General features: G+C 33.6%; 1 long non-coding RNA gene and 1 pseudogene across 2 annotated transcripts; one reads left to right on the top strand and one right to left on the bottom strand.

Annotated features, from left to right (window-relative positions):
• The first annotated feature begins 7,485 nt into the window (after positions 1-7,485).
• On the top strand, positions 7,486-9,944 carry LOC129315613 (uncharacterized). Of its 2 annotated transcripts, XR_008594548.1 has the most exons (5): positions 7,486-7,558; positions 7,729-8,196; positions 8,501-8,597; positions 8,841-8,911; positions 9,357-9,944. It is a non-coding gene; the product is annotated as an uncharacterized LOC129315613 (long non-coding RNA). The 2 variants fall into 2 exon arrangements; XR_008594547.1 differs by having other exon boundaries at positions 7,492-8,196; positions 9,357-9,943.
• Positions 9,945-10,325: 381 nt separating this feature from the next.
• LOC129315612 (alcohol dehydrogenase 1-like) lies at positions 10,326-13,211 on the bottom strand (annotated as a pseudogene).
• Positions 13,212-14,548: the final 1,337 nt, after the last annotated feature.

Below are 14,548 nucleotides of genomic sequence, written 5' to 3'. Positions count from 1 at the left end.
ACGCTGAAAACCCAAACCCTAAAGTACATTCCTGGGGAAATCCAACCCACAACAAAGTCAAAGAAGTGAGGCCAAGCTCCTAAATATTCTACCGCGGCGTCAAGGAAGAAGATGCTTGATGGGACGGTGGGTGGGTGCATCATCCTTCCAGTTTATAAAATATTTTTGACAAAAAATGCATATTAATATAAATTTTATTAAATATACTGTATAATTTTAAATTTTTAAAACACCAATATAAATTTTTAAAAAATAATCTTCATTTAATGTAACCTAATTTGTGAAATATTAAAGAGAAAAGATATAATAAAAAAGAAAGGATAATATTTGGACAAGTATAATTAATGAAATTGTATTTTTATCAAAATGTCTCACTCCATCATGTGCAAAATATAAATATTTTTTCCAGTTATAAAATATAAGCAAAGCATCTTAATATTTGTAATATATATATATATATATATTCTATTTTACTTGTATTTATCAATCTAATTTCTTATTTTTACTATGAACTTATGACATCCATCTTGTTTATCATAAAACTAAACTAAGGATAAAAAATAATATATTTTGATGAATATAAAAATTCTATTGGCCTACAGATTATTATTGAAAGTTATTTATATCTTAAATTAAAAATATTTTATTTTGGGACGTACTAATTTATTTTCAAATAGAAGTGTCTTGTAAAATTGCATCCGCGCTTGGAGAGAGCACAACTACTAGCGTGTGAAAGTCTAACGTCGTTTGTATGGGTCCCACCACAGTCCCCCAAGATTGATATGATAGTCTTATTGTCAAATAAAGAGTGATATGATAGTCTTATTGTCAAATAAAGAGTGAACGAATATGACGACTAGGGTGAGCAAAATCGAACCGAAACTGAAAATCGAACCGAATCGAATCGAATTTTGTCTATTTGATTCGGTCTATTTGATTTTTCGGTTCGATTCGGTTTTTTTATTTTAAATATTTCGGTTGATCGGTTCGATTCGGTTAGTAAAATTTAAAATCGAATAGACCGAACCGACCGAATTACATATAATTTATTAATTTATAAATTATATTTAATTTATAAATTATTTTATTTTTATTTTTATTTTTTATTTTAATAAAGAATAAAAAATAATAACATCACTTGAAACCCCAATTCAATCAGTCACTCTCATCAGTAGGTATTGTGACTGGATTATGAGGCTATTATTTGATCATCGATGTTTATTTATGGTTGTTTATTTGATTATCCATGCCTTTATAATATTTGAACTTTATGTCATATGGGTATAATTATAATGGGCTCATATTAAAAAAACGAATAGAAAAAAAGGTCCAATTTTGTAGTGTTGTTTGTTTTAATATTTAAAAAATAAGCCCAAACCGAAAAACCGAATTAACCGACCGAACCGAATTATCAAATTTCGGTTCGGTCCTTGTTCGGTTCGATTGGCTTATTCGGTTCGATTCGGTTTTCATTTTCAGTGTTATTCGATCGATCGGTTCTGTATATTTTGAGACCGAACCGAACCGAACCGACCGAACATATCCAACAACAGTGTCCGCGAATGTGACAATAAGACCGTCATATCCAACAACAGCGTCTACATATCCGCCCTATCAACATACAACCTTGGCATCTTGGGGGACTGTGGTGGGACCCAACAAATGTGCATATATAGACTGAAGCTGCGCATAGATTTTTTATGAAAGCAGAGATGACACGAGTAGGGGAAGGTCTATGGTGGTTGCTGGCGAAGATATTGAAGGAGGCAGTGGTGTTGGTGAACAACCTCCGTACATGGTGCTCGCAGTCGTCGGGGGGCGAAAATGAGAATGAGCACTCTCTGAGTCTGACCAGCACTTTAGCTGCTCAACCCAATAATGGCTGTCCTTGGCCAACACTACCACTGGTCAGCTCTTTTTTTTTTACCATGCTTTATTTATTTATAGAACATTCCCTTTCTTGGCTGATATTTTGGATATGTATATTTTTTTTCCTTTTCAAACTCAAGCTTCTTTTATCTTTTTTGGTCCCCTTTTATATATTGGATACTTTGCTCCCCACAATTTAGATCAGCCCGGATCTCCATGGTCTCGATATATAGCGGCAGGGAAAATTCCACTGCACCCATTTGTGTCTCTCTCTTTGCGGCTCCCTCTCACCTTCTCTTAAATTTTGAAAATAAAAAAACCGATTTATTTTTAGATCGTGATAATTTGAACTAAATTTTGAATAAAAATACTAAGTAATAAACTAAGTTCATTACAACTTTTCTTATTAGGATCAGCCTGACCCATTTTTAGCTTGGATGCAACGCCCAAAAAAAAAAAAATGGAAAAGATGATTTTATTATTTCACTGTGTGTGTGTGTTTTTTTTTTTAAATTGGTTTATTTCTAGGGACTTATTTTTTAAATACAAATTGCTACTTTATTCACAATAAAAAAAAGGCATGTGATGACTGATGACCAATAATAAATAGTCCTTAATGGCTTAGGACTCGTTTGAATTTTTGTTAGAAAAATCATAATTTTCAATTTATAATTAATCTTAATATATAAAAAATATTTTTATAAAATCATATTTTTATGTTTATAAAATCATGGTTTTAGTTTTTAAAATTGATTTATTTAGTTATTCAAATATGCAGTTAAGTCACATGTATTTATCTCTTGTTTCCTCTAGCCAGCAGGGACCGCTTCTCATGACAACAGCCGCAGCCACTTCTTCTATTACTCGGAAAGGCGAATCCCTGGTGCTGTCTTCTTCAACGTCGACATCTTCAATTTCTCTCATGAAGCCTTCTGCCCCAATGTCGTCTTCGCTCCCATCATTACAATTCTACTTGCCTTCCTTCAAGTTCGAATTTCAACGGCAAATGCCTCACCCTTCCAGCTTCACCCTGTCATTTTCGTGGTTGCTGTTCTGTGTTCCATAGCATATTACTTCAATTTAGGGGCCAAGTTCATGTTTCCTGGTTTTGCTTCTCTGTTTGAAGCGCTCACATCAGTCTTTGGCTATTTGGCTGTTGCCTCTCTAACACCTTTGGTTCTGCAACTTCCATGGTGGTCCATTTTCTTTATCCTCTTATTTTTGGGAGGGTTCTTTAAGCTGCTCAACAAACTTCATGGCATATACGGCAATATGCGTCGTCCATACCCAAGAACAGTACAACAACTGCCTATATAAAGTCATTAGAGGATGGAGATTGATTCAGAAAAATGTTTCTTACCTTAATTTAGGGTATTTTCATGTGCCTTCTTTTCATGATTGTATGTGTTTTTGTTCTTTTTGGGGGGGGGGGGATTCCACTTGATATATTCATTAATGCTATAAAATAAAATGGGAACTAAAGCTCATCATCTTCTTCTCTTATTGGTTAGACAAGGGTTGTTATTCAAAATCTCTTAAGCAGTATCTAACAGATATTTATATTTTCCCGCTTTATGATTAAATCTATTTTCTGCAACTATGAATACTGAAAGATGGTCTAATAAAAAGGAAATTTTCATGCTAATTTGCCACTAATTTATCTATCCTGAAACCCATTTGTCTCCACATCCACAACTTTTGAAGGGACTTGCACAATTATAGAATAATCACAGATATTAAGCTGAAATATTGACTTCAAAGATGATGGTGTCATGTAATCTATTTCAGTTTCAATGAAGGTTCTATTGTTTCTTTATTTATATTTATAAGTCTCTCAATATCTTTCACATATATCTAAAACTGATCAAACTTTTATTACTTGACGGCTTAAGATATGTAAACCTTAACGACATTCATAGTTTGATCTCCCTTCAAATCGTTATGGTTAAAAGTGAAAACAAAAATTTGAATGCAAATTTGAGTTTATTTTCATGTATAACGAAAACTAATCTAGCTTTTACCATTTGCATTTTGAAATATTGAGCCACTGTTGAGTATATGCTAGCTAGCTCTGTGTTTTCCTCCCATTTTATTACATATTGTTAACTTCTTTCTATAACATTATAAGATATAGTTGATTTTGAAGCAACTATGTCTAGGGAGAACTAAGTGCAATGCCAACAAGTGATTCAAGAGCTTGATGTGAGTAAGTCTTGGCAACTGATATCAATAAACTCAGAGTTGATGTCATGCAAGGTATAATTTCTATGTTTGCAAAGATGTAACTAGTTTAATAAGCAAGGATCTACAATTTTTGTTGATTAGGTAAGAAAGTAGGAGGTCATTATGCATCTTTTGGGGAATTTATAGTGACCACTAAGTTATCTTGGACTAATTTTTGTTCTTCCATATTATCATTACTTCTCCTATGCGTAATTTGCTGAACCTGTTATGCTTTGGTACTTCTCCTTTTAAGGATTTTATCATTTTATTGATATGGAGGTCTTGTTGCTTTCCCTGTTTTTATGTAAATGGTGTTATTTTCGTGCATTGCATTTTTTTCACTTGTTTTTTAAAGTAATTTTCTAACCCAATTATTCCATTTTTCATGTGAAAAGGTCTAACTCATCAGAATATAGCTTCATTTCCTTACAGTTATTGCTGAACGTTTAATGGTAATGTAAGTTGGATTTTTTGGCCTACTTTAAATTTTTCTTACACTCTGGACCAATGTCTTTGGAGATTTTCTTGTGTTTATTTTCAATCAAGAGCTCTACCTGAATATAACTTCTTGATGTTAGAACTTCAAATCATATTGAATTGAATGATGTTGTCTCATGCCACTTGGCAATAACTGCTTTCATGACCTTGTTACTGAATAACTTATATTTTATCTTTTGAAAGGCAGCAATCTAGCCCTTTGCAGTGTATGTTTTTGGTTCTGTTTGAATACTTATTAGGATTACTAATGCATACAGCATGCATAACTTAATGAGATTCTCGTTCATGACATGGAAATTTCAATTAACTCTAGAATTTAGAATCATAATCCATTTCTGGTAGAAACAGATGAGCCATTCACAGGTCAATCAAATTATACTTATTGTGATATTCATGTTGGGTAGTCTTACTCTTTCTAATTTGGATGGACCAGAATGCGAGCAGAATGCTATTTTATTATATGTGCATGGTTCATGTTTGCTGAAATTCCATATGATTCCCATTAAAGGGCCAGCTACTCGTCCTCTCTACCCAATGGTTTTTATGAGAGTAAGGCATCAATGAACCAAGTATGTCAGGAGGGATTAGAAATCAATGTTGCTTTTTCTTCCTTGATTCTAAATATAGAACCAACATATTTGTTGACTTTATGTTATTAATCTTCATTATGTTTGCTCTGCTAAGGTTCCTTTTAGATCTGAACATTTCTCTGCTACTGAGAATAACTATAGGCTTTCTAACCTGAACTTACAAGTTAGAGTTAACTTCAGTTGATTTGATAGTAAAAAGTAGACTTCTAACTATTAAGTTGACCAGATAACAGTTAAGAGTATGTCTAAAGCTTTGTAGATGCTTTTAGATTATGCATATGTACTAGCATATGAGATATTACTAACTGAAATTTTAGATTTGAACAAACATAAGGTACATATGAAGCACACTTGTTTCAATAGTGGAGTCATATCTGTGTTTAACATTTATACTAGATAGGACTCACATTTCCACTTACAGATACTTTATTTTCACACTGTGTTTCTTTAAGGATTTATTCCTCTTAGCAAGTGACTACTATTTGCATGTTGGAATATTGAGCTCTAGTTGAGTAAAAGTTACCTTGCCCTCGGTTTTATTTTTATTTTCTTATATATTAACTTCTTTTTTTAACTTTATAGTATAGCATGTTGGTGATTTTATATTACTAAGACTTGCAGGTTTTGTAGCAACTCTAGGGAAAAGTAAGTGTAATGCCAACAAGTTTTTGAAGATCTTGATGTAAGTCTAGGTAACTGATACAGAACTGAGAGAGGAGAGAGAACAGAAGAATCAACGACTAACTTTCATTAATATTTCTTCCCACTAATGAACTAACTCCTTATAGAAATAAATGAGAGTTAGTAATGGTATTCGGTTAATACAGCTATTATTCAAGTATACTTACAATTCTCATATCAGCCATGCAGAGTATGTCTTCTAAATTTTCCAAGCTGTAATAAGTTTTAATCTACATTCCCTATTATAATTGATGTTCTTGTACTTTTTCACATTCAATGAAAATCATGGACATGAACACATATAAGCTAATATTTCTATCCTAAGGCTTTTTTATTCATTTTCCTCTAGAGCTTTTGTTTATCATTTTGACGTCAATGCTAACGTGTCTTGCATGCCTTTCATTGAACCTTTATTCTTTTTCATTTTCTTCCACTACATCATTTATTAATGTTTTTTCCTTTCTCTCTATACTAAGTGTTGCTTAAACTGATGAAATTTCACAGTTGGTGATCAGAATCATCGTGCTCATGCTACAAGTCAAGTTCTTTTCTTTGATCTTTAATATTTGTATATGCACCCTCAGTCTTAATATGCCTATCCTTAGAGGCCATACTTGAAAAATTCCACTGATTAGATAACAATACTTTGGTAAGAATGCAGTGGGTCATTATGATATGACCATGTTTTCTTGAACTAATTTTTGTTCTTCCATACATTACTTCTCCCTTGTTAGGGCATAATTTGCTGAACATATTATGTTTTGTTACTCCTGTTTTTAAAGATTTTATCATTTCATTGATATGGAGGACTTCTCAACTGACATTTAACGTATACTCATTGCTTTCCTGTTTATTTGTACTGAGATGCATCTTTGTCCTTTTAATTTTTTTCACCTTGTTTGGTTTTTGTACAATTTTCTAAATATATATATATATACTTATGTTTACCTTCAAACAGGAACACGACCAGACTGTAACGTCTTAATGTTGATGTCAGAACTTCAAATCATGTTGGAAGTAATGATGTTTTATATATCATGCTATTGGCTATAAGCCTATCACTACTTTCATGACCTTGTTACTGAATAATTTATATATTATCCTTTAAAAGTTTTTGCAATCGTCTGAATATTTATTTGGACTTAAAATACACATGGTAAGTAAGATTTATCAAATAGTTTTCATAATATGGAAAATTGAATTATTTTGAACTCTAGAATTCAGAATCGTAGTCCAGTTCTAGTGGAAACTGAAGGGAATTTCATAGGTCAATCATATTATAGTCAATTTCATGTGATATTCATGTTGGCAGTTTTCTTTTTCTGGTTTTGTTGGACCGGGATGCAAACAGACTGCTATATTTTTGCAAGTTCAAGGTTCTTGTTTGGTGGCATTGCAAGTGCCAGCTTTGTTAATGAATCATTATGGCAAAGGCTCATAGCACTTCACACTATTCTGATTCTAAGGGCCCTGCAATACCTCTCCCTGATGATGTTTATGACGAAGAGGCATCTATGAACTAGGCAAGAGATTAATGTTTCTTTTGCTTCCTTCAGTTCAGATTCTGAATACAAAAATGACATATTTGTTAACTTTGCTATTAATCTTCATTGTTTACTCTATTTAGGTGTCTTCTGGATCTGACCAGTTCTCCGCTACAAAAATGACCAGTTCTCTCCAGTCTTCTAGATATGCAAGTTAGAATTAACTTGCAGCTGATTTTGATTGTTCAAAAAAAAAAAGGAATGGTTCAATAATGGAGTTCTACATATGAGTGTTTTTTTCCTCTTAGTGATTGTTAGTATTTTGCCAAGCAATAATCTATTGCCTTTAGATATTTGATTTCTGTTCTGTCTTGTGTTTGAAGCGCCCTTGATCTTTATGGATCGGTTTTTCCTGAAGCATGGACAGCAATCCCTGTTTGTTTCTCTTGACAATGCTGGAGCATAGAACCTAGGAGCAGAAAACCTGGAGAGGTGGAATCTAGCTCGAGAAACTTATCTAATGACTGATGATTGTTAATCTTGAAGAAGATGGGGAAGCAAAAATGGCGGCACCAGATAATGCACTGTATTGTGGACCCCTCAAGTCTCTTCATCCAAATTATCCAATCTTTCTAACGCATCACTTGTTTAATTGTTTATTGTCATGATTATAATTTCTCTTAAAGCCTTGGCCTTTTATGATTGTTTTATGAATTTTACCTACAGAGAGCAGGACCAATCTTCTGGAGTTCATGCTTTTGGAGAAAGCTTGAAGTTTTACATGATGACGCTATTGACACTTTTTACTGCCATTTTCATATGTAGCTAAGTTTCCCTGATGCGTCTGCAAGGTTAGCATCTTCACAACTTACTTGATGTGTTGGGGCTGTGGACGTCTCTAGGATAGTATGCCCAAAGGGTGATTACTAATTTTTAGGTCTGAGGAATTTTCTGGATCTTTGATATTTCTTTTGCTTTGCCCTCATTTTCTTTGTAATTTAGTTGTTAATGGACTGAATGATGAATCAATGATCTAATTGGGTTTGATGTCAATCTTTATGTAGCAAATTTTGGATAATTTAATTCTTAATTCATTCTAATCCAGGAGTACACAATTTAGATCCATAATCATTCAACTTGAATTTAATTTTTCAGTTGAAGAAGCTCATGCATTAGAGCTGCTAATTTAATAGAGTGATGAGCCTGACCTTTATCTACCCGTGCATCAGCCTTTCAACATATATCAAAATAGGTAATATAGATGTCTACCCTTCTCTTTTATATAAGGGTGAACGTATGGATTAAAAATTACAGTAAAAAACTTATAATATTTAATATAAAGGACCATAAAATTAATAAATATAATCTAAAATTTGTTCATATTATTTTTAATTATTTGTTGCGTTTATTATTGTCATGTGAGTTTGTGAATCATTATAAAATTAGATGCCTTTTCTTTGCGAGCGTATAAGATGTTACATGTACTCTTGTTCAGGGGAACCACTAACGGCACCGGTATATTAAAGTATAATCAACCTTTCTCTTGCATAAATGAGAAGAGCAAAGGTGGGGAATCTTTCTCTTGCATAACTACTTCCATAAACTTAAGGTTTATTGCATATCTTTGTCCCTATATATATATATATATATATTAAAAATTTTAAAAGAAAAACCATCATGTTTCATGTACACTTTACTACTCTGTCTCTCTGTTTTTTTTTTTTTGGGAATGGAAAGTGGAATTTCATTAAAGAAAACTGTACAGATACAAAAGGCAAAAGCCAGCAACATCAACGACTTAAAAATAGGAACAACTTTAAGAGTATGATCGACTAAGATTCTAGTATGTAGAAGGAAAGAATCAACAGTAAAGTGTTTGTGAATGAATATCCTTTGGCTCCCAACTTCCCATAGCTTCCAGCAGATAATACTGATTCCCACTTTCCATGAAGTATCAATTTTCTTAGAGAGAATAACTTTAAGAAGCCATGTGTCAATCTTATCCTTGCAGAATTCAGCATACATATCTCTGCGTAGGATCTTCTTCCACACCGATGTTGCGATGGAGCAATTCTTGAAGACATGGTTGATGTCTTAACTGCATCTATACAGAATGCGCAGTGGGGGTTATCAATCATCTTCCTCCATAGCTGTTTGGCATTTGTTCGTAGTTTCCCTTTGAGCATGGGCCAAACAAAAGCCCTTACTCGTTAAGCCACTGGGAGTTTCCATTCTTCATCATTCCAGCTAGCGAATTGAAAAGCTTTGTATGCTGATTTAAATGTGAAAGCCCCATTAGAGTTAAATGCCAGAAGGAGGTATAGGACCTTGTTCAATGGGGGTTTATAAGCCCTTGGCCCCCGTGAAATGAAAGTTGGCATAGATCAGCCTACTTGATTATGCTTTACTACTCTTTAGTATAAGACAAGACTATTCTATGATTTTTATTGCAAGATTTTTTGTACAAGTTGCAAAATCATTTTTATTATATAAAGTATTAATTCTATGCATTTGAAAGTTTTTGACAGATTTTAACATGTAAGAAGGGTTAAGAAATAAGAACAGTGTTTTGACCATCAATATGTATGCACGCGCACACATGTAAATTTAGATGACATTTTTAACCAGGATGCCAGATCCGAAAACAACTAAAAAATAATTCAATCTTATTAAAATTTAAAAAGTATTATTTAATCAAATTAAAATGTAATATATTTTAAGCAATCATGTTGAAAGCACAATCAAGTTGAGTATTTAATACAGACATCTCTTGTAGTAGAGATTCAAACTTGGTTTATCACGTTAGAAAAGACTAGTCTCTCTTGCTAAATCACACATGTTATTTATAAATGGATGTGTTTTTAAATCAAAGACCAACACTCACGGCACAATTGAGAATATCACATCCAAGACCAACACTCACGGCACAATTGAGAATATCACATCCTTCAGACAAAGATTAAGATGTTGTCTAACAAAATTATAAAGCAAATACTACCGTATCACATTCATGTATCAGAAGCTAGATGCCCCAAAATTTAATTTCAAGTAACAAACGTCCTATAGTTCATAACAATGCAACACTGTACCGCATACTTGGATTGACTATATATCAAACTTTATTCTTGCTTTTTCACAATCAAACAGAACACTCTGAATCCTAGCACCGCATACTATTCCACTGTTCTTGTCTTCCATGAGAATGATACACCTGATAGACTCAAGGCTTTGTTGATCTCTGATAAAGGGAATGAATGAGTGATGGACTTCTCCAAATCCAGCTCCTGCGGTTTCATCATAAGATCCCACCCATCACTAGCATGACTAAGAATTTACACAAAATCACAACCACATTTCATTCCATAAGGAGGCTTACCCCTTTCATGTACTTCTCCACCAAAGAAGGCAGATCAGAACGAGGCTTGTAATTGCCATAGAAGGTGCCCTTGAGAGTCTTTTCGTTCAGGAAATTCACTGGATGGGTTTTGAATGCATCATCTTTATTTGGAACTCCAACCAGCACTGCCACTCCCTTCCCTGCAAACCCATAACCATTCACATTGTCAGCCCTGACTTTGCCAGTAGCCTATAAATCTACTCTGATGACATTTTAGCAGAGTTAGAAGGCATGTGAGCTTCTAATACATACATTGTGGACACATTCGAATGCTGAGATCATAGCCTGGATGCTCCCAGTGCACTCGACTGCACGATCCACACCTCCATTTGTCATTTCGACTACTACCTGTTAAGTGTTAACTACTAAAACCATGTTACTATGATGAGACAGGTGGCTATATTTATCAATCAATCAACCCCTTTTATTATTCACTAACCTCTTCTTCAGGTTTGTCATGGTCTTTTGGGTTCACAAACTCGTTAACTCCAAACTTCTTGGCTGCCAATAACAATAAAAACATAAACTACCATCAACACACACACACACACACACACACACACATTGGGGTTTAATGAGATACAGCGAGTATTTTATGAAAATATGAATAGTATTTTATGAAAATATGAATAGTACCTTTCTCAAAATGACTAGAAACTAAATCAACTCCAATAATTCTGGATGCCCCAGTAATCCTTGTCCCTAGCAACAGAGGAACCAGGTTTTGGTTTTGCAAAATTTACGGTAGCACCGAATCCTACAACAATAAAGTATGCACTCAGAAAGTGGTATTGCTAATTCATCCAACAAGATTGTATATGTATAATGTTGAAGTAAGGTAAAACTTGTGCAGATTCCACAGCTAACAATCAAACTTTGTCAAGAGGAGCAGCAGGGTTAATCTTAGCGACACATCCAACATGCAAGACAGTGTACTCGCCGAATGTGGAAGTCCCCACAAAATGATATATTGGCTGTCCGTTTTTAGAGAATCTGGACTTGCCGTCGTTGATCATTACATCCCTGTCTGTGTTGATCCTTAGAAGGTCACACATGTTGCTTTCTTTTGATTTACAGCGCGGGCACTCTCCACTCCCCTCTGAATACTGGAAGAGCCTGATCTCCTAGTTTTAGATGAGTCACTCCCTCCCCTAAGCTCTCCACAATCCTGAATAAAATAACATCACCATCCACATGTGTAATTGTTTTATGTACGCTAAAGGAATTTATAACCAACGTGAAATAGGTAAGAATTGAAGATGAAGGAAGGAACATACCCTCCGGCTTCGTAGCCAAGTATACGAGGGAACAGTGGAGTTTGTCCCTATCATAGGAGAATCTTGAGATTTGACAATGGAAGAAGCGTAATGATAGGTGATGCAATGAAATGAAAGAATTTACCTTGGCTTCCCAAAAGTAAACATCAGTATGACAAAGGGCTGTGAAGAGAATCTTGAGGCACACTTATCTGGCGTGCGGTGGCGCTACCTCTACCTCTTCGATCGACAGTGGCTTCCCTGGTTACCAAGCGACCACAGGTACATTTCATCAATTCCACACAAAACAATCAATATAATCGGACACTTATATTAAGATGCAATACAGAATTGAGGAGAGAGAAGACATTTTACGTGTGAAGAAGATGGTGAAAGACAAAGGAGAGAAGAGATTAAGTATGAAGGCTGACCTCATACTTGACCAGCCGTGCTAGACATGGTAGTTTCTGAGCACTGAGTATGAGGGACGACAATGGTAGTGAGAAATTGTTGAAAGTTGTTGGGATGTGGGGGAAAGCAGAGCCTGGCAAAAGCTATATATACTTGGAGAAGACATGCCCACTTGGTCGCCCATAGAGAACCACTAACTGAATTTGAGATTGGGTTTTTGGTTTAAAGGGTTTGGAAGGCAATAAAAACACTGGTTTTGCATCGTCGTCCAATAGGAGCTACAAGGAGATTTCAAAAGTAGTTTCTTCAACGCTGGTTTCAACTCGAGGTTATGCTTTGTTATTTTTAGATCCTCTGTCTTTTTAATCCCTGGCCTCTTTTCATCAAACAATTTTTTAGCGTGGCATTTGAGAAAAATAATTAAAAATTAAATACCACGGCCATGGGAAAACTGGTCGCGTTGGCCAGTGAAAACGAGAAACAAGTTCAGGCGTTCAACGTTTGCGGCTTGGAAGAGCGTGAGCTAAATATCATCAAGGATTAATTATTAAACTAATTTCTTGGTTACATAAATTATGCAAATAGTTAACATCACAAGCTCCTACAGCAAGACATTATAAAGATGTTGCCAAGTGCCAACACAAGAAGTCTTGACATGGCTACTTTCTAGTTCTAGGAATAAAACTACGTCATTAAAATGCAAGTGGCTGTGCTTATCTTTTATATATAACAGATAACGAATGGCAATATTCTTCATTCTTATATCATCTATTCTAGAATTAATCCATTTTTTTTTGAGTAATTTTGATCCATTTAACATAATATATATATATATATTATAGGAAGCCGTATGAATAATATTACCATTACCTATATTTTTGAAACTCCACAATAGATGAGCCTCGAAATCTACTTTAATCCTAAATAAACCCATCATGTCAACATGATACATAAAATTTATTATTAAAGATGTCAAGCATATTAAGTTATAATTAATTTAATCTACATATACTACATTCTGCTATGTTGGCTTTATTTGCTTCCACATTATCTTTCATTTCCCTCTGTCTTTTCTTTTTTGTCTCCTATAAATATATTCAGACAGGCCACTCACTATATCAACTCATGAACAAAAGTCTCTTTCTTTCTCTCTAGCTCATTATTTTTGCAGGGGTTAATTTGCTCTTTTATCCTATTTATTTTATGACAATTTTATTCTTTATTTTAATATATACATAATTTAAAATTAAACATAGTCATCCGACCATTACTCTGTACTAAAATGAATTTATTATCTAAAAACTAAAATTTATTTACATTAGTTTTTTTTATTCTGACAAATAAAAATTTATGCATTTAAAATTATATTAACATTGAACATAAATTAAAGACTTGTAAAACATATGATGTATTAATTATATATTTAATGTGTTTGTTTAATGTATTTTAAAATATAGATTAAAAAATAGTGAGAGTTTATTATATTAAAAAAAGTCATGGCACAATGTCAAGTCGAATTGTGAAAAAAAAAAGGTTAAGAAAAAAGTTATAAATATTTGAAAGAATTACAATCAAGCTCTAAACAAGTAAATTAATTACTATAAAAAATGTATTAACAACATAATTAATTATCAATACAATTTAATTCAACTGTTAATGAATTTTATAATAATTAATTTCATTATGTAAGAATTTAATATAATTCTCCCTAAATATTTTTACTCTAGAATTGTGGTTCTGAAGTGTTAAAAGTGAAACAATATTACCTTTTTCTAACTTCTTACTAATGTTGGCTAACGGAAAAAAATAACCTCTAAAGATTTGCCATCATTCTTGTCCTTGACTAACTGTGAACCCTCGCTCGTCTGGAAACATTGAATCCAAAAACGAATTGAAAGGCCTTTAAGACCAACTCATGGTCAGTGGTGTTGCATGAAGAATCCACGATAGCAAACAATGCCAGAAGAATCCAGAATCCAACGAAGGATGAATTTATATTCATAGTAGTCATAGCCCCTGTTTCTAAGAGATACAGTAAGATAGAGCATATTCAGAAGCAAAAGAGAATGGCTTAATAGTGATCTTGTTATTTGGAAGTTACAGTAGAGGAAGTAGGAAAAGAGCATCATGTTAGAGGGA

This window comes from Prosopis cineraria, unplaced genomic scaffold, assembly GCF_029017545.1.
Source record: "Prosopis cineraria cultivar Desert tree isolate PC_DT_omini unplaced genomic scaffold, ASM2901754v1 PC7, whole genome shotgun sequence".
In the NCBI taxonomy this organism is placed as follows: domain Eukaryota; kingdom Viridiplantae; phylum Streptophyta; class Magnoliopsida; order Fabales; family Fabaceae; genus Prosopis; species Prosopis cineraria.
The sequence above is the reverse complement of the archived record's forward strand: the minus strand, read 5'-3'. Positions and strand labels throughout refer to the sequence as shown.